Source organism: Cynocephalus volans, chromosome 12 (assembly GCF_027409185.1).
Source record: "Cynocephalus volans isolate mCynVol1 chromosome 12, mCynVol1.pri, whole genome shotgun sequence".
NCBI classification, from domain to species: Eukaryota; Metazoa; Chordata; class Mammalia; order Dermoptera; family Cynocephalidae; genus Cynocephalus; species Cynocephalus volans.
In genome coordinates this window covers 93,483,793-93,510,586 of record NC_084471.1, presented here as the reverse complement: position 1 = coordinate 93,510,586, position 26,794 = coordinate 93,483,793, and the positions used below count along the sequence as shown (strand labels likewise).

Here is a 26,794-nt window from a genome sequence, read left to right as displayed (position 1 = left end):
AACATAGGGAGTAATCTTTGTAATCTTGGATTAGGCAAAGATGATACCAAAAGCACAGTTCATAAATAGAAAAATGGATAAATTGAACTTTCTCAAAATTTAAAACTTTGCTCTGTAAAAGACTGTTAAGAGAAAGAAAAGACAAGCAACTGGGAGAAAATATTTGCAAATCATATATCATATAACTTATACCCCAAAACATAGAGAACTCTCAAAATTCAACAATAAGAAAACAGACAACCCATTGGGCAAAACATTTGAACAGTCAGTTTACCAAGAAGATATATAGATTGCAAATATATACTTGAAAAGATGCTCAACCTCAGTAGTCTTTAGGGAAATGCAAATTAAAACCACATTTAGCTATCACTGCATACCTATTAGAATGGCTCAAAACAATGAAGGTAATTATTCACTTTATTGTTTATCATGTGCCAGGCACCGTTCACCATTCTGAGTGCTTTACCTTTATTAACTCATTTGATTTTTGAAGAAACCCTAGAAAATAGCACCATCATCATTATCCATATTTTCAGATGATGGACCTCAGGAATGAATAAATTAAGTTGCCTTCACTCACACAGCTAGGAAATGGCAGAGCCAGGAAAATAATATCACAGAATTACGTGAACACCATATTACCTATCATACTCAGTGGGTCATGTGTTTTCGGGTTGTAAATGTGGTGATGGTCATTGTGCCTGAAGTATGTTTCACATCTGGGCAATATAATGGGAAAACATTTTTTAAAAGAAAATGCTACAGATTTGTCTTTCTTATGTAGACACAGTCATACACATAAAATTTTGCCATCTGTTTATGAAAAAATACTCTTTATTTCTTTTTGTTGCTGATTTTCAACCTCTGTCTATCATAATAGTTAAGTAAGGAAAGGATCCTCAGAAAAAGACACTCTATTCTTGGAGCCAGACACAGTTGAGGGTGGGTATGAAACCAGTTCTAGCTAGGATCAGTACTTTTTTTCCAGACAAAGTGATGACATGGTGCTAGTGCTTTTTACTAGCAGTAAGACCTCAAAGATGCACAAATCACTCACTGTTTGAGGCTGTCATTATCCCACTAACTCCTTTCACTCCAAGGAACATAAGGAAGAGGATGAATAACAGCCTGGGAGGTAGCCTAAAGTGTCATGTTTGATTTACAGTAATTAATCTCATCATATAAGAAGGCACCATATATTTTTATACTTTAAGGTTTTGAGTTTGGCCAAGTCTCATTAGGACCCAGTTCATGATAATAGTGAGAAAAGGTCAGGAGCGACCATCTTATGCCTTCATCCATCAAAAATCAAGTTTTAAGTGTTGGAAATGGGAGTTTTTCACCTTTCAGTGCTCATAAACTGAAGCTACTGTTGCTATAGCAATGATTTTCCACCTACATAAAATTTGTGTTTGAGACAATTTTTTCTTCCACAGTTCTTAAAACTGTAAAATGAATAAGCGTAGGCATCGCAGCCTGGAAATAATTCTTCAGATGGGGGAAAAGTGATTTGTTTTAATAATTTCTTGAGTAGAAACTTGAAAACTTTAATACAACCGTTGAAAAGTTAAAACAGCATAAATGCCAGTAAGGGGCATGTTATCAAGAAGCTTTTAATAGCATTGGGCTCTTAAGTAAGTTTTTGTTGTTGTTGTTGTTCCTGCTAAACCACTCAGAAATAATTATCAGAAAATCACATCGAAGGTGGTAAGTTAATGCTCTGAGTATATTCAGTATATATGTATATTTCCCCACGTTCCTGAAATATTGAGGACTTAAAAATCAAATATCATCTATGGATATCATCATGTTAATAATCTTGTTAGATTGTGATTTGAGTTTTATTTTTTCAAAATGTACTTATTTCTGATTATATTGATCACTTTTTACTTCATAATCAAATTATTGCATTTTTGCCTATAAGTGTTTTATGATCCTAAGAAAAATGTTGCAACCTCTCAAACTCATGAGATTTACACCTTTATTTAAAGAAAAGATTAGCAAGTGTTGCAGAGGTATAAAGACTTGAACCAAACGGAGGTGTTGTTCTGCTTGATGTAAGCTTAGGTATAGGAAAGAGAAGTGAAGAGGAAGTTGCCTTCTTGTTTTGACAGAGTGTATTTGTGTTTTTCAACTTTTTAAATGTATTTATTCTAACTGGCAAATAATAATTCTATATATTTATCATGTACAGCATGATGTTTTGATACATTGTGAATGGCTAAATCAATCTAATTAACATACACATTACCTCACATACTTATCATTTCTTGTGGTAAGAACACTTAAAATCTACTCTCAGCAATTTTCAAGAATATAATATATCGTTATTAATTATTTATGTTACTTTTACAACTATTGAACGCAGATAATGTGAAGGTACTTGTAAAAAGATACTTGAATTAATGTTTGGTGAACAAAAATGCAATCAGAATAGTAGTGGTTATGATAATGCTTTTTAAGTGCATTTGAGTATCAGACAGTCATGGTAGAAACCAGGTTTCATGTTATCTCCAACCAACACACACACACACACACACACACACACACACACACACACACACACACACACACACACACACACACACACACGGAAGATGATATGAAATTTGATATAGTTGAGGAAACTAAGGCTGAGGGAGGATGACAATCATCCTGTAGATAGCTTTGTTTTGAAATAGCATCAGAGCCCCTGACTCAATTCCAGCACATCCAGTATATTCACAGAGACATGTCCCTCAGGCAGAAATTTTGTACTCATCTTTTGATAATAATGCTTAAATGATCAATAATAATGATTTTAAAGCACACCAAGCGTAGACCTGGAGCCTCTTTGTACTCTGGCATGCCCAAATGATGTTTCCCTTCAATCTCATTTCCAGTTTATAATTGAGGAGAGTAATCAAACCTGTGCTTTGTAACATTCATATGCTTATATAAGTTGTAATTTATATGTACATTTGTACTTCTAAGGATAATTAATCATAAGTGAGTTCCCTACTCAAAAATGCATGATTTGACTTTCTAATGGTGGGAATATTTGCTACCGTTAGTAATTTTCTATGATTTAGCCAGTGATGATAATCAGTTTTTGAGTTGCATACCTTTGTGAGTTAATTACAGACATATAAGCCCAAGTTTTGAAAGTGAGTAAATTGTTCCTATGGTAGTTGAGGCTGTAATGTTAGCGTCATCGTCTGCATACTCCAGCACACAGCTTGCGCAGCCCCTGATGTACCATGGTTAGGTTTCAGGAGCCACTGAGTGCTCCCCAACCCTCAGGGAACTACCTTCCAACAATCCCCCAGCGATCTCCTCGGCCCTTTACTCCAGTGTGCTGCCCAAGTATTATCATTTCCTTTGCTGTGACATGAAAAAAATTGAGGAAGCACTGTTAGCAAACTGCATATTCATAAATGAATGCAATACAGAAATTAGTTTGATTTTTTTTTTCACTTTACATTTTGTTCAGAATTGTTTATTCCCTGGGTGAATGCAGCAGAGATAGCTAAAACATCAAGCTTGATCCTATTGTTAGTTAAAGAAGTAGCATATTCAGGGATTATTGAACCCTGGACCAGCATACTCATTTTGTAGAAAAGAAAAGGAAATCAAGAGCTGGAGAAATAGGTGCAGTGTTGGTGCTGCAGGAAGTAGGGCATGCAGTAGAATGCCTGAACATGTTTTCCAAGTGGGTAGTTAGTTTTATTCTTAATTTTCATGATTGAAGTTACAAAATCAATACAGTGAAATAAATTAAAATATGATGATGTTGTACAAAGGAAAAATGATAATGAGCTTTTGGAGCCTGCTCACCTCTGTTTAGTGAGTTGATGTAGATCTTTGCTGGGCATATAGGACTAAGACTTTACTCTGGGCTTCATCCCTTACGCTGTGTCACTAGTCTGCCTCACTTGTCCTTAGTTTTCCCATCTCTATAAAGCAGTTATGGGCTAAAATGGAGTGATGTCTGTTAATTGCTTTCTCAAAAAAATTTTTTTAAATAGAAGAATTATTTACAGTGAGTAGTGTTGTTCTTTTGTATATGTTAGTCTAATTAGTTGAAATCTAGAAATCAGTGTATACTTAGATGGCTTATTCTGTTCGGGAATAGAAACCAAATGCTTAGGATAAAGAAGGGAAAATCTTGCATTTGTGTTATTTTAATTACTGACACACACTGCCTTTTTCAGAAATTCTTGTGACTCATTTATGATTACATTACATTTTAAAGCAAGGCATTTAATTCCTTTGCACTGGGAAATTAGTTTTTCAGGTGCAGTTTTTAAAGACGTGAAGTTGACTGTTCTGTATAACTTTCTTGAATGCTTTTTCATTGTTTTTGATCCCATGAATTATTTATTGTTAGGGCCTCCATTTAACAATATTATTTATATTGTAACAGAAGAAACAACTGTGGTACACTGTGACCTCAATTTTGTAATTTTATGCATATGGCTGAAGACTGGAGGGGAACCTGAAAAACAATTGAACAAAAAGAATGAAGTGTTAGTTGAATATAAAAAAATTGGGAGACATAGATTTTTCCCTGGCATATAGAGGAGGGAGGGAGGCTTGTTGTAGTCACAGGCAGGTTAATTTCAGAGTAGTTCAAAATTAACCTCTTATTTGTAAGGACTCGGAATAGTGCCTTTTTTTTTTTGCAAAAGTTTGAGATAGAGAAAAAAAATCAGGATGAGGTAGAATGAAACCTGGTAAATTTATATGAAAATGTGGCATTTATTTAAACAAAAGTCTTTCAGGAGCCACCCACCCACACACATAGTTAATGTTATACGTAGTTTTTATTCTTTATATCAGAGTGCAGTATACCAGTGATTTTTTTAGAGCATGGAAGTGCCAGGGAAATCTCAAACTGTCAACTTCGAGATTCATTGTGTCTGCTGTTTGAGTACAAAAGGGCTTAACAGCTGAGTATAGACTTTAAATCACTATTGGGATTTAAATATTTTTCTGAAAGACTAGGTCATTTGACAGTAATCAAGGGCATTTTCTTTCCCAAGACAGTTTTGCAGACCCAGCAGAAAGCTCCTCCGTCACCTCACCAGGGGAGTCACTCTGGGTTGAAGCACAGGAAATCTGGGGTCCTTCACACAAAATAAAACACATGGGGATTTGTTTTGTAGACTAATCCACAAAGTAAGTCTTAAATTGGCAACAAACAGATAGGGAACAATTCCATCAGATACTGAGGATTAAAGATATTTAGAATGTACTTTGTGTTATTACTTTTGATGTGCAGAGAATCTTACACCTAAAAGTATATTTCAGAAATACATCAATATGGGGACAGATCATTTGGCAGAAAAAAAAAAATTGACAGTGATTTTTGCAATTATATTTTCAAAGACACGTGCAATACACTGATGGTTTAAAATATGTTGGTTACATGAGTTTTTTTAATTAAATGACTTGATTATAGAAGTAATATACATATTTTTATTTTTGTGTGTTCCTTTTTTATTATTTTTATTTATATATATTTATGGGGTACAGAGTTGACTATCAATATTTGTGTGCAGTATGTGATGATCAAATCAATATTAGCATATGTTCATCATTACAAATTGTAATTATTTTTTGTGTCCCTTACCCAATTACTCCCTTTCCCCCCTTCCCCTCCCCGTTTCCCACCTCTAGTAACTATAGGTCTGTTCTCTCCTTCTGAAAGTTCACCATTTTATTATGCTTTCTTTCTTCCTTCCTTCCTTTCTTTCTTCCTTCCTTTCTTTCTTTCCTTTCCTTTCCTTTTCTTTTCTTTTCTTTTCTGTTCTTTTTCTTTTCTTTCGTCTCTTGGCTCCCACTTATGAGTGCGGGCATACGGTATTCCTCTTTCTGTGCCTGGCTTATTTCACTGAACATAATTTTCTCCAAGCTCATCCATGTTGCTGCAAATGGCAGAATTTCATTCTTTTTTATGGCTGAGTAGAATTCCATTGTGTATACATACGACATTTTCCTTATCCACTCATCCATTGATGGACATTTAGGTTGGTTCCATATCTTGGCTATTCTTAAATAGAGCTGCAGTGAACGTGGGAGTGCAGGTATCCCTTTGACATGATGATTTCCATTTCTTTGGGTATATACCCAAAAGTGGGATTGCTGGATCTTACGGTAATTCTATCTGTAGTGTTTGAGAAACCTCCATACTGTTTTCCATAATGGCTGTATCAATTTACAGTCCCACCAACAATGTAGAAGAGTTCCCTTTTCTCCACATCCTTGTCAGCATTTGTATTTCTCAGTCTTTTTGATAATAGTCAGTCTAGCTGGGGAAGATGATATCTCAATGTGGTTTTGATGTGCACTTTCCTGATGATTAGTGATGTTGAGCATTTTTTCAGGTACCTGTTGGTCATTTGTATGTCTTCCTTTGAAAGGAAGCTCCTCTGCCCATTGTTTAATTGGATTATTTAGTTTTTTTTACTGTGAAGTTGAGTTCCTTGTAATATACATATTTTAAAAGTATATATCTTTGAAATATATAGTGTTTTCCTTTAAGCTATATTCCAAAGCTGATTCCTCAGTCTATCTGCTTCATATTCACCTGTGGCCCTTAAAAAAAATCAGCAACAACATTCAAGCCTGGACTTACCTGAGTCCAACCAAGTCAGAGACCTCTGATGTAGAGCCTGGGTATCTATTTTTAAAGAATTCCACAGATGGTTACAGTGTACAATCAGGATTTAGAACTACTAAAGTTTTGTTTGTTTCACATGGATAGGCAGATAGGTGAAAACTTGTTGAGCTAACTATTATAAAAATTTTCTAGTTATCTTGTAGTAATTGTGAAAAAAACATTTGTTTCTTTAATATACTAGAAAATAAATTTAAAAGATTTTTTAAAAGATTAAATTAAAAAACAGATTAAAAAGAATACCTCCCTCTGTAACAAAATTTTACCATTTACTTGAGATGACCTGAACTAGATAAAACAAAATGGGAGATAGTAGAACATTTGATAGCTACAGACCAGTATTAGTGTGAATTAGAATTGAATTAGGCTTAGATTGTCAAGTAACTTAAATTTAGGACTAAGCCAAGATTATTAAAGAAAAATGTAATTAAATGAAGTAGAACAGTAGTACTGTTATCTTTTAAAGATCCTTGAAATCTCTTGTTTAATGAAGCGCAATAATTTTGTAACATTAAAATAAAGAATCTGAAGGCTTAACGTACCACTAAATATAATAAAAGGTGTGTAGGGAAAACATAGGAAAATGGTCAGGGCCGTTTAGATGTTCAGAATCTTGCCAAGCATTTGATGTAAATATGATCATGTGCCCAGGTTTTCCTTGGTTATCGTCTAATGTAATTGCACATGTGCACCCAGGTGTCCTGGGTTATGGACTTAAGTATAAAGGATGAGTGGCTCTGATCCATGGTGACCCCCGCCCCCGGGATGCCCCCGGGGGCACCATAGGGGAGCTGCTACTGCTGCTGGAGGCTGTTGCTGCCAGGGCCCCTGGAACCCTCCGGAAGGCCACTGCTGCTACTACTATAAGCTGCTGTTGCTGCTGTGGACTGAGCTCATGTTGTCTGCCAATGGCTCCTGCGATCTTTCCCAATTAACTAGAATGGACCTGCATGTGAGAGGTCTGGTGACCCAGCCTGGCATTTGAGGGGTCTGCCAGGCATGTGAGGAGTCTGTGACCCAGTCTCTACAATGGGTTTGAAGGGTCTGAACCTTATCCCTAACAGTACAAATGGAAACTTAGTGTACCTAGAATAATGAAATGTTTTGGCTTTAGTTATGAATTGCTTTAACAATACAATTGACGTAGTCACTTAGCAGTACAGTTGGCTGCATCAGCAGGATTCCGACAATAGCCCTAACCAGACAATTAGCTTAGCTATGGCCTTAGCAAGACAAGGTGCTAATGACAAGTGTAAATGTGGCTATATTGATTATTCTGATATTTTTAAAAGGCCTTAAAAGAACAGATTAGTTCATTAATCTAAGGTAATTAAGGTAATGTCATTAAAATCCTGAGAGAAATGTAATGGTGTTGTTCATTTAATTATATGTAGGGTAAATGCATGTTTTTTGTATTTTAGTACCAGTGTTTGAGAGAGGAGTGGTAAACAGAAATATGTTTTGGCTGATTGGTATTCAACACCATTCATTCATTAGCTTAATCAAAAATAAAACTGAGGATTATGTGTTTAGGTATGGGGAATTCAAAGATACCTACTACTATATAGTCTTTGCTTCAAGAAACTTATAATTGTGTAGGTATAGTGGATTGAATTATGTCCCCCCAAAACTCCCTGAAGCTTGAGTTGTTTCTCCCAAGTTTTATCTATTAGGAACTTAGCCGTCACTGTGACTGTTAAGAGGGTGGGAAATCCTATTATGGTAATTGTAAGGTGGGACCTTGAAGAAGTGATTGGTTTGTAGGACCATGCGGTAGTAAATGGATTAAAAATGGTGGTCAGGGGCATGGTTCTGAGGGCTTTAAAAGAAGAGGAGTGTCTGTCTCTCTCTCTGTTCTCTCTCTGCTTCTACCATCTTGCAATTTGAGACCCCTGGGTCATAGTCGCCACCACCAGATGGACTTTGGACTTCCCAGCCTCAGAAACTGTAAGCAATAAATTTCATTTTCTTTATAAATCACCCAGTTCCATGTATTCTGTTATAAGCAACACAAATGGACTAATACAGTAGGGGAATAAGATATACACCAGTAAGAATAATAACAGTATGTTGGCTTTTTAAAAAAAGGTATGTATTGGTATCTCACTGTGGTTTTTATGTTGACCCCATTCATAGGAAGAGGACTTTGCTGTAGAATCCAGTGCTAGAAGGGCTAACCCATCTACAGAGCTAGTCCTTACAGTGGACAGTCAGTTACTAAAGTCACAATGTCTAAGTGGATATAGTAAATCTGTGCTTGAGAAAATATGATAAAAGTATGATCTGGAGGGTGGGGGATAGGTTAGGAGGGAGAAGGGGAAAGATGGTTAAAGGAGATACTTATTCATAGTGATCTCCTGTACTGTAGTACCAAGGGGTTGGAAGTTGGGATCTATCTGATGGAAATGGAGGCTAACCTTCTGGGAGAAGAGAATATAATTATTAGACAAATTATTTGTGACCAGCCAACTGGACTGAAATTGAGGGAGCAAGCCACTTCTTGAGGAAACTGCAGTAAAAATCAAGAATCTATCTATGTACCAGCTACTGTACCAACTACATATATTTGTCCATTCAGTCGTTGAAACCACCCTATGAGGAGGATTCTATTTTTCTCATTTTTTAGCTTAGGAAACTTAGGCCACAGAAAGGAAGTAACTGCTGTAGATCACAAAGCAATGATGTAAAAGGGCTAGGATTTGAACCCAGGATGTCTAACCTAAAATCTAGGCTTTCTTTAAAAAAAAAAAAAAAAAAAACTACAACAATACACCACCTCCTTTAGCCTAACTGGGTCTTTAGTATCTGAAGCTAAATGAGGCTGGGCAAGACAGGGGCTAGTGAATGGTATAAGCAAAATTCTGTGAGGTTTTGTGGCTGGCGTGCTATTTTTAAGGGATAGGCATGATTTTTGATAGATGCACATTATGGGCGAGTATCACAGCACAGCAAAAGATGTGGAAGTGAGACGGTGGCAGCATGTTTGGGGCTGAGGAGTACATTTGAATGGGTTTTGAAGTCTTTGCAAAACAGTAGTGAAAGATGGAGAGATAAGATGGGATTCTTTTGAGAAAGTCAGATTCCCAAAGGAACTTAGGTTTTTTACTTAATTATATAGTGGGGAGCTGTTGAAAGTTTTCTGGTGGGACTTTACATGACCTGGAACTGATAATAGGAAGTGAGTTAGAATAATATTTTATCCAGGTGATTTGTGCCTGCTTCAACATGGCCACAGTGGATGTGGAAAGTGGAAGATAGATGTGTAAGATATAAGGATTCAAAGGTTGGTTGAATGGGGAAAGAGAAGAGGAAAATAGTTCAAAGACCACTAACCGAGAGGAAGATCTCCTTCGGAGAGGGAGGTGGGAGAAATTAGTGGAACTCATTGAGCACTGAGAGATGTTATGTTTACACATTGTAGGCAGTGGTCTAGGAGGTGGGCGTTGGCCTTGCATCAGAAGGACAAATGATAGGTCTGAAATTTAACTAGCTGTGTGACCTCTGGCACATTAACTAGAATTAATGATAATATCTACCTTAGCATTGTGAGAATTAACTGAGTTTAGTCAATGTGTTAGTTTTCTATTGCTACAATAAAAATAGCCACAAACTTTGTGGCTTAAAACACAGATCTGTTATTATCTTGCAGTTGTAGATTAGAAGTCCGACCTGTAACACTTCTCGCTGTATAACAAAGATGCAAAAAAGATTACTCAAAGCAACATGAATGCAATGAGAAGCCTGAAGGGACCGCACCTCAACTCCTCTGTTAGAAGGAGAAAACTAAGTATAGCCCCGATTCAAAGTTAGCTTCTGGTTTTTATTATAAACACAAGGAAGTTTCACAAGAAAAATTGGTTGATTCAGTCATTTCAAAAGGACACAAAGACATGGGCAGTGTGACAAAAGTTACCTGTGGCTAAGTATAGCTTAAACCGTGGAAACTAGTACCATCATTAAAATTAACCACGTGACCTTCCAAAGTACAATTTGTGAAAAGCTGAATTGATCAAACTGTGATCATTATCTAAAATATAACCTCTCCTTAAGTGATTTAAGCAAAGGTTACATTCTTATGATTAAATCTAAGTATAATTGTCTCTAAAGTTCCTACCAACAAACACCTTACCCTTAGCAAACATTTTTCCCTGCAGCAATTCTTTAAATTCTCTTAACAGGATCGGTATGTCAACCACCTGTTAGATCTAAAATCATTAAAGTGTACAATCCCATACCTAAACAGTGATTAGAGTTGATTAGATGGGCTGCTGCCTGCTAGCTGTGGGTTTTTGCCCCCTGGCCAAAGACTTTTGTCCCATACATGCATTACCTAAAAACCTTATACTAAAAATCAAATGAGAATCGACATATACTTGATTGGAATTGTTTGATTAGATAGGCTTTTGCCTGCTGACTGTGGACTTTTGTCCCATACATGTATTACCTAAAAACCCTATTCTAAAGATCAAATGAGAATCAAGGTTTCTAACCCTCTACACCACCCACATCTTACTGGACTAAAATCAAAGCGTTGTCAGGGCTGTGTTCCCTTCTGGAGGCTCTAAGGCAGAATCTGTTTCCTTGCCTTTTCCAGTTCCTAGAAGTTGCCCATATTTCTTTGGTTCCTGCTCTCCTCTCTTCAAAGCCAGCAGCGTTATCTCTCTCCAGCTCTTCTCTCATAGTCCCATGTCCATAGTCACTGAGTCCTTCTGACTGTCTTTCACTTTAATTTTTTATTTTTATTTGTACATATTTACGGGATGCAGAGTTGACTATCAGTATTTGTGTACAGTATATGATGATCAAATCAATATTATTAGCATATTCATCATTATAAATCGTAATTACTTTTTTGTGTCCCTTACCCAGTTACTCCCTATCCCCACTCCTCCTCCCCCTTTCCCACCTCTAGTAACTGTAGATCTTTTCTTGCCTTCTGAAAGTTCAACGTTTTATTATGGTCTTTTTTCTTTCTTTGTTTCTTGGCTCCCACTTATGAGTGAGGGCATACGGTGTTTCTCTTTCCGTCCCTGGCTTATTTCACTTAACATAATTTTTTCCAAGCTCATCCATGTTGCTGTGAAGGGAAGAATCACATTTTTTTTTTTTTTTTTTTAAAGATGACTGGGAAGGGGATCTTAACCCTTGACCTGGTGTTGTCAGCACCACGGTCTCCCAAGTGAGCTAGCCGGCCATCCCTATTCAGGGATCCGAACCCATGGCCTGGTGTTATCAGCACCACACTCCCAAGTGAGCCACAGGTCAGTTCCAGAATTCATTCTTTTTTATGGCTGTCCCTCTTCCACTTTAAAGGACCTAGTGATTACATTGGGCCACCCAGATAATCCAGAATAATTTTCCCATTTCAACTACATCTACCAAGTCCCTTTTGCCTTGTACAGTAACACAGTCACAGGTTTGGGGATTAGGACATGGATTTTGGAGGGGTTGGAAGGCGGGCATTATTCTGCCTACCATACATAGTGCCTGGCAGATAGCTAACATTTAAGTGGTTTCTAATATTATTGTCATCATCATGATTGCTGTTAATGATAGGATTACTCATCTCTTGCGTTTAATTGTAATATTGTCACAGAGCTACTAAAAAATATATTTTTATTCAGGGCTCTACTGGGTGTGGCTGGGAGGGGATGTCAGTCTAATAATATAAATAATTTTCCAAATTTAACTTTAAATGGTATATAACTGTTTTTAGAAGTACTCAGCAAGAAAAACTATGAACTCAAGTTTTGCAAAGATTTTTTTTCTGGTAATAGCATATGACAGTCGTAAGTCTGTTTTTCATTAGAATATAAATTTGTTTATGCCATTTTATAATTGTTGATTTGCAAATAAGAGTAGTAGTAGTAGTAAGAATTTATGTTCTTCCTAATATATTTCTAATTTATCTGGTTGGGAGGAGATTATATATTATGTAATATGCTTTATATTTTATGATTTTAAGTTTTGTGGGCTTTTTTGGGTAACAAATAGTTATTTTTAAAAGGCAGCAAAAAACTTATACTGTTGGATTACTACTTATTTTCTCCTTTTTCTTTGTTTTTTTTTTTTTTTTAACTCCATGCCCCCCCCCATTCACAATACAGACTGGGCTCAAGGCCTGGCTGAGGTGTATATGGGGTAGATTTACTCTGCCTCCTCTTTCTATACAGCCAATGTAAGAACACAGCCTGTGGTAAGCACCAAGAAGCTGGATTACTACTTATTTTTACTTTTTAAAGATTTCTTTATGCCAATTAAAGCCCTGAAGATTACTCTTGTATAGGAATTAATACATGCACCTGAAATGTTAAGTTTTTTGTTTGACCAGATGAGGGCAGTTTTTCTTCACATTTCTAGAGTTTGAGCTGTGGAGCAAATTTGTTTTTCCTCATCCAAGCTGTTTCTTTTATTAATTATTGAGTCATTTTTAATCTTTTCGTGTGCTGTATTATTCCTATAGATTGATCTTTCGGAGAAGAAAGAGCTTCACTTTGTTGCAAAGATTTTGTATATGGGAACTTTAAAATGAATGACAAAATTTCTATGGAACGAGGTAGTTTTAAGAAAATAAATGTACATGTGATTTGTAATTTTGTTTGTAATTAATAATGGAAATTGGAATTTACTTTTAACCCAATTTTTTGTTCTCTGTTCATGGCAAGATAAAATGGCATTGATTAGAGCCTTCTATACCCTCTATCAAATTTCTAATGCCTGCTTTACGTTGAATTAATGTTGCCTTGTGTCTCTATCAGAATCATTCAGAAGGAATGGAGAGGAAATAAAATACCAGAAACATTTTGTCTTGCTAATTAGAAACACACAAAAAATAAGGATATATATATATATTTTTTTTTTAATTAATTTATTTTTAAAATTTTTTTATTTTTTTCCCTTTGGCAGCTTGCCAATGCAGGGATTGAATCCTGAACCTTGGTGTTATCAGTACCAGCTCTCAGTTATTAACCTATTGAACTAACAGGCCAGCCCCCAAATAAAAAATAAATATAAACACTACAATTTAAAACTATAAGTAAAATATGAGAAATATGGCATGTTTAACTTTTTTTACAGTGATGGCTGTCAAGAGCTAAGTTGAGTAGGATAAGTTTTCTAAGGTTATGTGTAATGGTACTAAAAACAGTACAGATGGCAACTATTTGGTGTCTATTTGAACAATCTTAAGAAAACCGTATACACAGTAATGTAGAGGTTTATTTTAAAGGGTCCACAAAACTAAAGATCTTATCATTTCAGATCAACAAAACAAATTTACAACTTTTTTTTCTGAAAGTTGTTTCTGATAGCGTGAAACAGAGAACTGTTGCTTATTAAAGTTTAAAAGCCACTAGTAAAAATAAAGATTATCAAAACTTATTTGACTTGAAAGAGATTAAAGTGGGGCGGGGGGAATAGCAAGGATGAATTCAAAGAGCAAGTTTGTTTAAAATTGTATGCAACTTTAGGAGTTGTGAGAAGGAATATTTGTACATTATTTTAAAACATATGTATTGCAAGATGAGTATGAATGATTCCTCTCTGGTATATAAAGAAAGCTGTTATCAAGTGACTCTGGATGAGTGACTCTAGAAAGGGGTGTCATCTTAGTGATGCCAGCTTAGTTTCCTTTATGAATACCGGAGAGCCACTATAATCATATCCTCTCTTATGCTTCAGGTGCTTTTCCTTTATGTTTATGTATTCTTGTTAACAGCTCTGTGAGACAGTTATTATCATTCACATTTTACAGATGGAATTTAGGACATCAATAAGTATTATGTTTAGTTTCAGAGAAACTAATAAATAATGAGTTTCCGAAACCAAAATTTAAGTCATGAGGATTAAAGACACTTTAATGTTAGGAGGAATATCACTAAGAAGCAAGCACTTTGGGTTAAAATTGTTGTCTGTCTTGGACTCCCCAGCTGTCAGAACTACTACTATAGAGAAATAAATTTTTGTGTTTAAGCCAAAATTTTTTTTAAAAATTGTTGTTTCCAGTCAGTCTGTCTCAAAAGGCCATCTCTTGGTGTGTCACGGGACAGCAGCTGAGATACTCGATAAGGATGTTTATCCTTAAGGATGCTTGAAGAAAGGTTTTTAAGGCTTCCACAGAGAGCACATCTGGTGTCTACGGATGGCCTCTTGTTTTTAGTCCCTTGTAGGAAAAAAAAAGAGTTTCCTAGTACTTAGTATCTACCATTATTATTATCTTTTAAACTAAGGGAATTGCTAAGAAAAAGAAGAAGAAAGTAGTGACTGTTAAAATTTTCATTCTATTTCTTGACTTTTTACTTTATAAATTTTGGTAGCAGTCTTGTTGCCTAGGCCTTACCAAGGCATAGTTCTTGTGGTTTTTTTTTTTTTTTTTTTTTTTTTTTGCTGACAGTCCTTTTCAGCAAATAGTAAATATTTTAAACAAAGAAAATTATAGCTCTTTAAAAATGCATCCCTTTTTCATCCCTTCACACTTATTAAACATTCATTGGGGACATCTTGTGTGTCAGCCACTTGTGCTTGGCATATGCATACGCATATAAGATATAGCAGTGCCGTTGCTAGTGAGTTTATGTCTAGTGTAAGAGTACAGCAAGTGAAGCAGTCATTACAGTGAAATGGGGTAACTGAGCAGGGTGCTGTGAAAGCACATAGCCCAGCCTGGTGAGGACAAGGGGGCATGAGGTGAGGCTTCACAGAAGATGTAATGTCTGAGTTGAATCTTGAAGTACAGACCATCAGATTATTTCTCAGATAGATGCATGAAAGGCAGGAAGGGCTGGTTTTATTAAACAGAAGAAATGAGGTTTGTTTTGAATATTTTAGGTGTGGTATCTAGGTTTTGAAATCTACATTTGGATTTTAGAAACATGGGAGTAGAATTCTTAAAAGGATTTTTAGTCTGGAGGTGAATATTGAGAGTCACTTAACTAGAAGTGATAGATAAGACAGAAGAGGAGAGGACACTGGGAAATGCCCATAAAACTGAGAGAGGTAGAACTCGACTAATGTGGGTCCTGCAAGCCAAAGTCAGAAGATGAAACCATATTTCAAAAAGTGGTCATTTTGTAGTTGGTGGAAGAAGTGCAGTGCTTATAAACCCAGAGCAAGGCACTGGATTTGATTAGGATGTCAGTTACTTACATGTGAGCAGTGTTAGATTTAAGGTAACATTTTTAAAATGTACTTATTCTTCTCTGTGCCTACTTTTGCACTGGTTCTTAACTTTGGTGAGGGAATTCAAGAACCTCTTTAAACTGATGAAGGGCTGTGGACACATGTAGATGACATAAACTTCTTTTGTTCCCTGCCCATACTCTCTTCTGAGAATCTAACCCATATTTTCCTTGGAGAAAAACTCCTTCCTCACTCTCAGTCCTTGTGATTCTACTCAGGCTGATCAGTATGTGTTCCGTACTTCCTGACCCCAGTCATTATCAGGAGTGCACATATGAGGAAAGCTGGACTGGTGAGACTTGATCCTAGGACTTTCCTTGATCTCTGGAGAAAGAATCTCTTGCTGAAAAGATGTGAGACTGCAGCTGTCCTCAAGGGACAAATAGAGAGAGAGAGAGATGGGCTGGGAGAAAGGGAGAGAAGGGAGGGGAGGTAAGGGGCAGAGACAGGCAGATATATACCTTGATCATATTAGCTGCGTCTAGTTGAGTCTCTGGCTTTAGCCATTCCTTAATCTACTTCTGGACTTTTAAATTATTCAAGCCAGTAAATTACCTCCTTTTGCTTAAGCTAATTTGAATTGGGTTTTCTGGCTTATGAGGCCAGAAGAATGCTTGTGTACTTATATACTTAAAAGTATGCCAGTGGTCTGGGAGTTTACATATCTGTAGGTGCCCACTTAACCAAATCAGTGCCTATGCTCTATTCTATTTACCATTATGCCCCACATACCTAGATGCAGTATTGTTATCATTATTAATTAATTAATGGCCATCCTTGGAACAATTTGACCTTTATTACAGACCTACACATAACACCTTGTTATTTATTGTGATTGAGGGGATGGAATATTTTTAGTAATGCCTTTTAGATTAATAAAGTGTTAACCCACTTATCTCCTTCAGCCTCTTTCACAAGAATATCCTTTTTGAAATATTGGGATCCCATTTTATTTGTTATGTCTCTGTAAGCTTACACATATACAAATACTTGCCAACTACAGATCTTAGATTGAGGAATCAGACCATAAACCATAGATGCAACATAATTTGCCAAAGTCCGCAGAGAATATAAGTATATAGTTGTCCTACCTCTAGTTAAGTAACTTAAAAAGGAAAATGGTTTTCCTAATTCTGTCATTAGGAGGAAGCTCCCAATTCAATAGAAAAATGATGGATATTTCAAAATGTAATTCAATAAACTATTTGTTGGAATGTAACATTAAAAATAATAGAGCAGTTGGAAAGTGCTAGATGTAGTAAGTTTTCAGAGGACACTGTAACATCTGCAGTCACTTAATAGGTTTGAGTTAGGTAGGTTGGCTTACAGAGAGGATGATTTCTGGGCACCGCACTTAGAGTAGTTGCAGCTCCTGCCACGTATACAATGATGCTTTTGTTTAAATAGAAAAAGAAAGTTGGGTTATAATCACATTGTAGATAACTGAGAATGAGCCTGAATTTAATTTATCACATTCACTTTTTTCTTTAGAAATAGACATTTAATAAAAGAACAATACCAACTAATTTCTTATTAGGTAGAAGAAAAGGAGTAAGGGTAAAAAGTTTAGATTGAAGTTGAGTCCAGTCCACATTCCCTGTGCTCTGGGTCATTTGTTCCTTGAAACTGACCTGAAATTCTCAGCCTCTGTTTTTTGCTTTATTCCCTTCCTTACAAATTTGTACCTGTCACTTGAGGTCCTATATTCTAACTCAGCTTCCATCTACAGGAAGCTTTTTTGGGCATTCTAGTCTGAATTAATCTCTTCTCATTTATTAACAAGCATCCTTCCTTTCTCCCTTCATTTGTGCAGAAGTTTTATTTTATTCTTTGTAAATGGTTTAGGCATTATTTTAAGTGCTGGAAGGTTGATTAAGTAGTATATGCCATTCCTGCCCTCTGGTGGTTGAAAGGATGTTGCAAATAATTATAAAGATGTGTACTATGAATCTAACCATCCTTGGTACCATAGTTTCTTTTATTCCTACTGCATTTATTGGCTTACTAATTTATCCAGCATGTAATGAGTATCTTCTGTATGGCAGTTTTTGTTAGTAATCTGAGGGTACCTTGTCCAGTGTAATAGCGTTCTGGCATTTAGTGGCAATAGTTATAACATATACGAGTTCTTACAAATAGAATTCCAAAAGCATGCTTTTGATATGTCTAGATCTGACTTTTTGGACTCCAGATTTGGGTTGCAAAGTGTTTTCCTATCTATATCTTAAATTTCTAGTCCTAGTGAGCTTCCACTTGATTGTACATGTGATGGATGAAAAATGAGAAAGTACTATGTCTTAGTTATCAAGCAGCTTAAAACAGTAAACATTTAGTATCTCAGAGTTTCTGGGAGTCAGGAATTCTGGTAGTAGTCTTAGCTGGGTGGTTCTAGCTCAGGTTCTCTTTAGGAGATTATAGTTAAGATGTTGGGCAGGGCTGCAGTTATCTGAAGGCTTTACTGGGGCTAGAGTCTGCTTCCAAGCTGATCCTGGTTATTGGCAGGTGGCCTCAGTTCTTCAGGTCATACTGCTTGGCTTCACCCAGAGTCAGTGGTCCAAGAGAGAGGTCACAAAGCTTTCAGTGACCTAGCCTCATAAGCGTTGCCATTTCCACATATCCTGTTAGATAAAAAAGTCAGATCTACTTAGTGTGGAAGGGAACTACATAAAGGCTTGAACACTGGGGACTGCCTTGTATGCTGGTCACCACATATTGTAATCCTGTTTATAAGCATCTGTCAATGAATTTGGGCCCATGTGAAGAAGCACAAGTACATCTTCAAGTGAATGTATTTTAAATTGAAATAGGGGATTGAAAAGTTAGACCAGCTTCATCCTCTCCTTATTTTTTATTCTTCATTCCATTGGGAAAATGTAGATAAGTCCTCAGTGCTCCAAATCTGACATTTTTAAATGGAACACTTAGAGAAGGAGGAGAAGAATGGTAACAGAGGTGAGTGAGGGGTTTTTTGTTTGTTTGTTTTACCTTCCTAAGATGTAGAACGCTTAAAGGGATCATATGGAAACTTTTTTTTCCCCATTTTTTGATGAAGTTTCCCACATTCAGGGATTTATTTGCTTTCACAACATTCTCTCCAACAATCTAGTTCACAATTTTTTTTTTTTTTTTGCAGCTACATTTATTGGAAAGTGAGGCTAGACCATTTTAATTTCTTAAAATCTATTTCAGTTCATGTTTCTTTGCCACTTAAGGGTAAGAAATATTTCTTAGTAAATGGTGGCTGACCAAGCTTCATAGGAACTATTGCTTGTTTTTGTAAGATTCCTTGTCAAATTACTTACATATTTATTTCTTTTTCAAGCAGCGAGCACCATTTTTGATTTACCACCTGTCAGAACACTGCTATTCTCATCAGGGTCATGATGAAAAATAGAAAAAACGAAGTTGGTTAGGTGGTAAGGAGAGTGTGTGGTCACTTCTCACATATGCAGGTTTGAACATTGCTAGGTTATTAAGAACAGGTACAAACAGAGCTGAGAGTAAAGAAGTGTCTAGACCAGAATTTCACTTTAATATTAACTACATTAGCACTTTGAAGTAAAATTAGAAAGGAAATTTAAAAGTTGGCAATTCTCTCTGCTACTTCCTTCCCCCAAAATTATTTTCCTCCTCTTTCTTCTAGATTCTATCTTAATACATTCTTTTCCACAAGTAATATCTTTTTTTCAGCTTGGTATGTTCACTTTGCAAATATACCAGTGATACTTTCAATATTGTGATTGTATCAGAAAGAAAAAAATAGGAAGATATGAATGATTTAAAATATTAAAATTTCATTAATCTGCCTTTCGTATAATGGTTTCAATACCATTTTAGAAAAAAATCATTAGAAATGATGTTCCTGGCTCTGAAATTTTATTGATGCTTTCAGTAATGGCCAACTTAGGGTAAATGTTTCAGTGGAATAACTGTAACAGCCTTGTTTATCTTTAAGGTCTTATTTTGCAGATTTGACTTATGAAATTACTATACTAATAAGCTTATAATCCCCAAAGGCAAAAGAATAGATTTATAGTACATTGTATATTGAGATTTTTTCTTACAGAACATATTTCATTTACACTGTATTTTTTATGAGTGTAATATATTCATTTCTTATTTTATCTTGTGATTGTTTATTTACATTTATGATTTATGTGTAAAGGCATTATGTATACTTAATGGTAAGTGGGGTAAATTTAAAAGAAAGTCCTTTTATTAAACACATGTTTATTGCTTTCATTATATGCAAAGACCTCTGATAGCATCCGGGGTTACACTGATGAACAAAATAGGCATTGTCCCTGAATTTTTGCAGCTGCCAGCATAGAGGAAGGGCATTAAACTAATAACTATACGTGTTTAAAAAAAAAAAAGTAAAAATATATATATATTCAAGTTGAGACTAGACAGAAGATTAGTTTACCAGTGAAAAGCCTTCTGAGCTGAAGAGATTCACAGGGTCTCTTGAGTGAGAGAGGGGGAGCCCCTCAGCCTCGGCTGGAAAGGGGGCTACACTGTGTAGGATCTTGTAGCCTCATTAAAGTCTTGATATTTTATATTACTCTGGCTGCTAAGAGGAGATTTAAATGATGCAAGAATTATAGCAGAAACAAGGAGAATAGTTAAGACACTGTCATTTATCAACCTAAAGGTGGTAGATGGATTAAGGAAATATCAGGAAGGATGGAGGAAGGTGGACTAATTGGAGAGAGATTTTGCACGTAATCTACACAGGATTCATTGGGTTAGAGAGGAGGAAGAATTTCCAGCTTTGTGATTTATGCATCTGGGTGAAGTTTTGATATTTTGAAATGGGAAAAATTGGTTCTTTTGGAGGGAGTGGTGGGGGAGTCAGGAAGGAGTTGTGTATCGAGGTCAGAGGTAGGTTAAGTTTCAGATGGTTGTGGGAAAACCAAGAAGGGATTTCAGGCAGGCAATTGGGTATACCAGTCTGGAACTCAGGAGTGGGTTAGAAAAATAAATTTGGCAAATGTCAACGTATTCATGCTGTTTAGGCCAATAAACAGACTGTTCTCAAGTCTTGTTTAGACCGATGATAGGATTAAGATGACATAACTGTGCTAAAATCTTATTGACGTGAATAATAACTGCTTTTTGAAAAATTAATAAAAATTGGGAATGTTGCTTAGAAAAAAGCTCTTTTGGAAACAGCCAAAAATTTCCTTTCATTAGAGCTTCTTGTGATTTAATGCCCCTCTTCTGTTCTTGATCTCATTCTCAAGGAATTTGATTACTTGCTTTTCTGTGGTTTTCCAAAGATATTTATCTGTTTCCTTGTTAATTGGTGAAATGTGGTTACAGCATGTTGATTCCCTATTTCCCCTTTTATCATGTATTTTACAAATTATTATTAGCTGAGTCTTAGTAGAATTTTTTCTCTAACTTTTCTTAAGCTTCACTGTGCCCTTTTGATACAAAGAAAATTGTGCACAACAGAGCCATCATCCTGATCATTTTTGTTTTTTCTGCCTTGTTTTGGAGTAATCTTGAAATCCTCCCTCATTTTATTACAAGGTTTCAGGGAATGTTTAGCTGTGTTTACTAGTAATTATATCTTTAGAGATACAAATAATGGTTTAAAGTTCGGAAAAATTCCTTATGGATAGTAATGCTTTTCTCTTGAACACTGCAAGTAAGTAAATGAATTATCAGTTGGATGAATATTTCTTTTTTTAGTCTTTCAGTTCCCAAAATATCTTTTTTTTTTTTTTTTTTTTTAATGCAAAGCACTGTGCCAGGTTCTACAGAAGAGAAATCTGGGAGATATTTCCCACATTCAAGATACTACCACATCTGTAGCCCTTGTTTTAAAAGTGGAGAGCTTTACATATTTCACATGAGTAATAACAATCTGAAAGTCCACCTAGAGGGAAATATAATTGTTGCTTGGACATTATAGAGTTAAAAATCAACCTTGCAGTCATGGCATATCTAATTTTTTTTTTTTTTTTGACGTGTTGGAGAAGTGAAGATGATTCATTTAGCCAGAAATTTCAGTGATCTCATTGTCACTGCAAGTTCCCTATATGATCTTCCTCTTGTTGCTTGTCTTACTCTTCTGAGACAGCCATTAGGTTTGTTTTAAATGAGGTGTCCCCAAGAAGAAGAGACTTTTCTATACTCAACCTTCTCAAGATGAGCAGAACTAAGATTAGGGGGAAAAAAACTGGGCCAGAGCCAGTTTCCACAGAAACTTAAAAATATCAGTGTGAAAATAAAGTGAGCAATGAAGCCTAGCTATTTAAAGGCTGGGCAAAAAAGAAGTTGGAAAAGGAGAATGAGATGGGTAAGAACTGGAAGCGTGTGGTAACAATTAGTTTCCTAGGATGTAAACCTATTTGGTATTTTATGTCATTGGTTTTAAACTTTTTTTGACCATGGTGCACAATAAAAAATACATATTATTGCATGACCCACTGTCCACATAAAAATACATTTCTTTATATAAAACTAAGATGAGATAATATGCTTTCTTCCCTTTGCTACCTGTATCTTTTCTTATGTTTCATTATTTAAAAGTACTGGTGACAAGCATCCCCTTAACTGCATTTCATTATTTTCTATGGGTCAGACCAGGGTTTAAAAAATAGTGCCCAGTGAGATTTACATGGGCAAGAATGGGAATAAAGTAAGGATTGTTTCTTGCATATAACTGTGAATTATGGACCAGTATGTAGAAATCAAACTGCCTGAGTTGATGTTGAGTGTTGTTGAGCAAGCACAGCATCCATCACTATCATGCAAATGTCAGTCAAATCCCCTAAACTTAGCTTATGGCAAGTTAGGAAATGATTGTTTATCAAATGCTGCTGCCAAGAACTGGAATATTCACTTATACAAAATAAGCTAAATTGTAAACTAATCAGATACAGGACTATCTGCTGTTGTCTCAAGTCACCCCAAAGCTTTGTACAGTAATCATTTATTATCATTCACTGTTCCTGTGGGTCAGGAGTTCTGGAGCTGCTGGGCTGGGCAGTTCTCACTCAGGGTCTCTTAAGAGGTTGTGGCTTGGTATGGACTAGGGCATCAGTCTCTGAAAGCTTGAAAGCTGGGGCTGGAGGATCACATGGCTGGCAAGTTGGTGCTGTGTAGCTGGTTTCTGTTCATGTGGGCCTCTCCACAGGGCTTTGTGACTCATGACATGGCAGGTGTCTTTGTCCAGATTGAGCAGTCCAGGTGACCAAGGCAGAAGCTGCAGTGCTTTTATGACCTAGCTTTGTCTATCACTTCTGTCATATTTTATTGGTTAAACGGGCCAGCCCTGATTCATTGCAGGCAAGGACTATACAAGGGTGTGCATACTAGGAGGAGGAGGATTATTGGGGGCCGTCTCGGACCCTAACAGCTGAAAATGATCTCTTTATTAATAATTGTCTTGAGTTTTTAATGGAGGAAAAACAAAACACATAAATGCTTGCTTTGTTTTTGAATTTTATAAAACCATTTAATTTGCAGAGAGAAGTGCTGATGTTTTTACTTTTCGCAGGAGATTTGGAAAGAAGTCAAAGGTATAGAAATTATAAACTTTAGAGAATGGGATTCATGAGGAAAGATGGATGAAGCGAGTTCTGTTTAGTTAATGAAATGCCGAATTATGAAAAATTAGCTAAATATTGGGGAGAACCTAAATGAAATTATAAGAATAGGAAATAATTTACTTTTATTAAAATTAGTAATACTAATTATTAATAAGTGAGATGATCTATTAAATAATTGGTCAAAGACATGGTTCTAAACTTTTAAAGGATAGACATAAGACTGTCATAGACATTCCATAGACATTAAATGACACTCTAGATTAGGGGTCAGCAATTATGGTCTGTGGACCAGTCCAGCATATTGCCTATTTTTGTAAATAAAATTTTGTTGAGCACAGCCACTCTCATTTGCTATTGTCTATGGCAGTTTTCTCACTATAATGGCAGAGTTGATAGTTGTGACAGAGACTGGTCCACAAGGCCTAAAATATTTACTGTCTGACTCTTTGCAGAATAAGTTTGTTGACCCCTGTTTTAGATTTTAGACTTTTAAATTATAGATTACGTTTTGAAGTGTTGATGAATTACATAAATCCAAGGACAGTAGCATATAAGTGCATTTGAAACATAAAGGAGGGTGCAATGTGTTTCGTTTTTTGGGGTTTTTTGGTCTTTTTTATTTTTTATTTTTTTTGGTGGCTGGCCTGTACAGGGATTTGAACCTGTGACCTTGGTATTATAAGGCTGTGCTATAACCAAGAGGGTGCAGTGTTAATGTGGTTTTTGATTTTTATTTTTAGAAGAAAAGTTTTAATACGTAATTAGAAGAGGGACAGAATATAGTAAGAATAACACTACATTGAGCAAGACTTGATTAACATAATTCATGTGCTTTGAATAGGCTCCATGTGCGAACACATGAAACAACGTTTGAAAAGCAAATGTGAGTGTAATGTTGACTAAGTTAGGTTATTGTGAAAAAGCAATTTAAGTTTTTAACCAATTTCTTTCTCCAAATTGGAAATTAGGTATGGATTTTATTATTTACTTGGAAACATATTCTGGCTTATGGTTAAAGTTTTGATTTTTTTATTTTTAATATGAACAGTATAGTCTTGAATATGCCTCAGTAATATTTTTCTTCTACTCATCTATGCAGAATGACTTGAAGAGACAGAGGTGTTTACCAGTGTTATGAAGTAATGCAGACAAACTGAGCTTTGAAATTTCTGGGTAAGAGGCACAAAGTTTAGGACTCAGGGTTGTATGAGCAAGAACAAGTAGCTAGGCATTTGTATAGCTGGAATAGGAAATCCCAGATGAAATATATTTCTAGTAGTAACATCAGCATATATATTCTACTGGATTGACTTAGTGATCGTTATTAAAGCCTACTTTTCTAAACTAATGAAAAAGATTTATACCAAATATAATATCCTTTAAGCTTAAGGAATAAACAGGAAGTTTAAAGGTGAAGCTATTTTGTTTTAGCATTTTAATTTCAGAACATAAAAATATCTATGATTTATTGGGCACTTGCTGTTAGGTTTGGCGAGACAGAGAAAAGAGAGACAGACCCAACTCAGGAGCCATTTCAGCCAAAAGGTTTATTCCACTAATGTGGAGGGGAGACTGAACCTAATCAGTTCCAAGAACTAAGGAAAGCATGGGGTTTTTATAAGACTTTAAGGGAGGGTTCAGACAGAGTAATGGGCAATTTCGAAGTCAGTGGTATGTAAAGTGAACACAGCCCTTATGGTCTGATGACATCTGGTCGATTAGGGCATAGGCTCTTGATTAGCCACTATCTCAGTACAAGCATTCCAGCCTGAAGCCTTCTAGACACAGCCCACAAGACATTCCCTTGATGATAATGGTTATGTTTACTCCTTCCCAGGAGAGGAATCTCAGTTCCTGGAGAAGAAAAGGGAAAGGGGAGGAGGAAAGGGGAAAGTTGCTTAACTCGGCTGTGCTGATGTTAAGATAGCCATGAGGCCTAATACTTACACTGTGCTAGGCACATTTCAAAAATTTGCTCATTTAATGCTCAAAATAACTCAACAGGGTAAGAAATAGTGTTATCCCTACTCAACATATGAGTAAACTGAGCTGTAGAGCATTTAACTTGCCCAAAGTTAGTAGCAGGACAAGGACTTGAATCTGAAACATCTCACTCCACATCTCTCCATACCACACTGGTAGCCCAAATACCTGTCATCTTATTCCTGGTTCCTGTTTTTTCCCTTTCCCTTTTCTTTTCCTATCTTCTCACCCCCTCTTCTTTTCCTTTCTTTCTTTTTAATTGCTAATTACATAGCTAATACATGCTAATCAGAACAATTCATATAGCACAAAAGGGTATAGAGTAAAAACTGAGTATCCATACTATTAACGTTTACTGTTCTGTTATCTGCTTTTTTTACTCAAGATAATGTATGTATATCATAGATGTCTTCCATGACAGTACATGCACTTCTGCATTATTATTTTTAACAGTTTAATGACATGTTCCATAGTAAAGATAAACTTTAATTTGTGGTACCATTCTCTGTCAATTATTCTCTAGACTTTTGGCACCTTGTTTTCTTAGTTGCTATTATAACTTTGCCTAATAAGCATCTGGTGTTTGCCTTACCTACTATAATAGAGATGACTGAAGTCAGTCTGTCTGCCTGTCTATCTAATTTTAATTTTAAAAAGATAATAGCTGTTATGTTGTGACCTTGAATAGTATTTTATTGAGTCTGATTTCTCAAATGGTACTTTGTTTCTGCAGTCTGAGCCTATGACTGTTCCCCAAACTCCTTGAAAAATCTGTCGCCTTCCTTTCTCAGTTGTCAACAGATTATATTTTATATGTCAATACTAACTTAAAATTTTTTAGGGATCAGCTATTTCAATCAAATATTTTAAATGACCACATAAGGATTATTTAATAGTTGATTCTTCATAGGTCATAGACTGTAAAATCTTGCATATTGTTAAATGCATGTAGTGAAAAAATTTGAACCACAAACTGTCAGCAAGTAGTTTTCCCAAAAGAGCATTAAGGTAACCTAATGCCTGGCATCGTTTTGGTAGTTTATTTAAATAAAGAATGCAATCTACAATCATTGTTGATGGTAAGTATGCTTTTTACACAACAGCAATGCTTATTTTGGACGATCTTATTTGAGAAGATAATTTTTCTAAAATGCAACAAGAGCTAACTTGACTGCAGTAGAAACTGATAAATATTTATTAAATGGATGGATGGGAGAGAGCAAAAAATTGAAGAAGTTGTCATTTGTTAATACAACAGTGATAATGGTTATATTAGAATACAAAAAATAAAAAATAGCATATTTACCTAGCGATAGCATTTTTTTTTTTTTTTTTTGTCCTTTTTCGTGACCGGCACTCAGCCAGTGAGTGCACCAGCCAGTTCTATATAGGATCCGAACCCGCGGCG

At 35.8% G+C, this 26,794-nt stretch overlaps 1 protein-coding gene and 1 non-coding gene across 7 annotated transcripts in view; one reads left to right on the top strand and one right to left on the bottom strand.

The window, feature by feature from the left end:
• Positions 1-26,794, top strand: part of PLEKHA5 (pleckstrin homology domain containing A5) — a 236,786-nt gene that overhangs the window by 57,615 nt on the left and 152,377 nt on the right. The window lies entirely within an intron of this gene.
• Positions 12,742-12,874, bottom strand: LOC134361408 (small nucleolar RNA SNORA51). Its single transcript, XR_010021433.1, has one exon. It is a non-coding gene; the product is annotated as a small nucleolar RNA SNORA51 (small nucleolar RNA).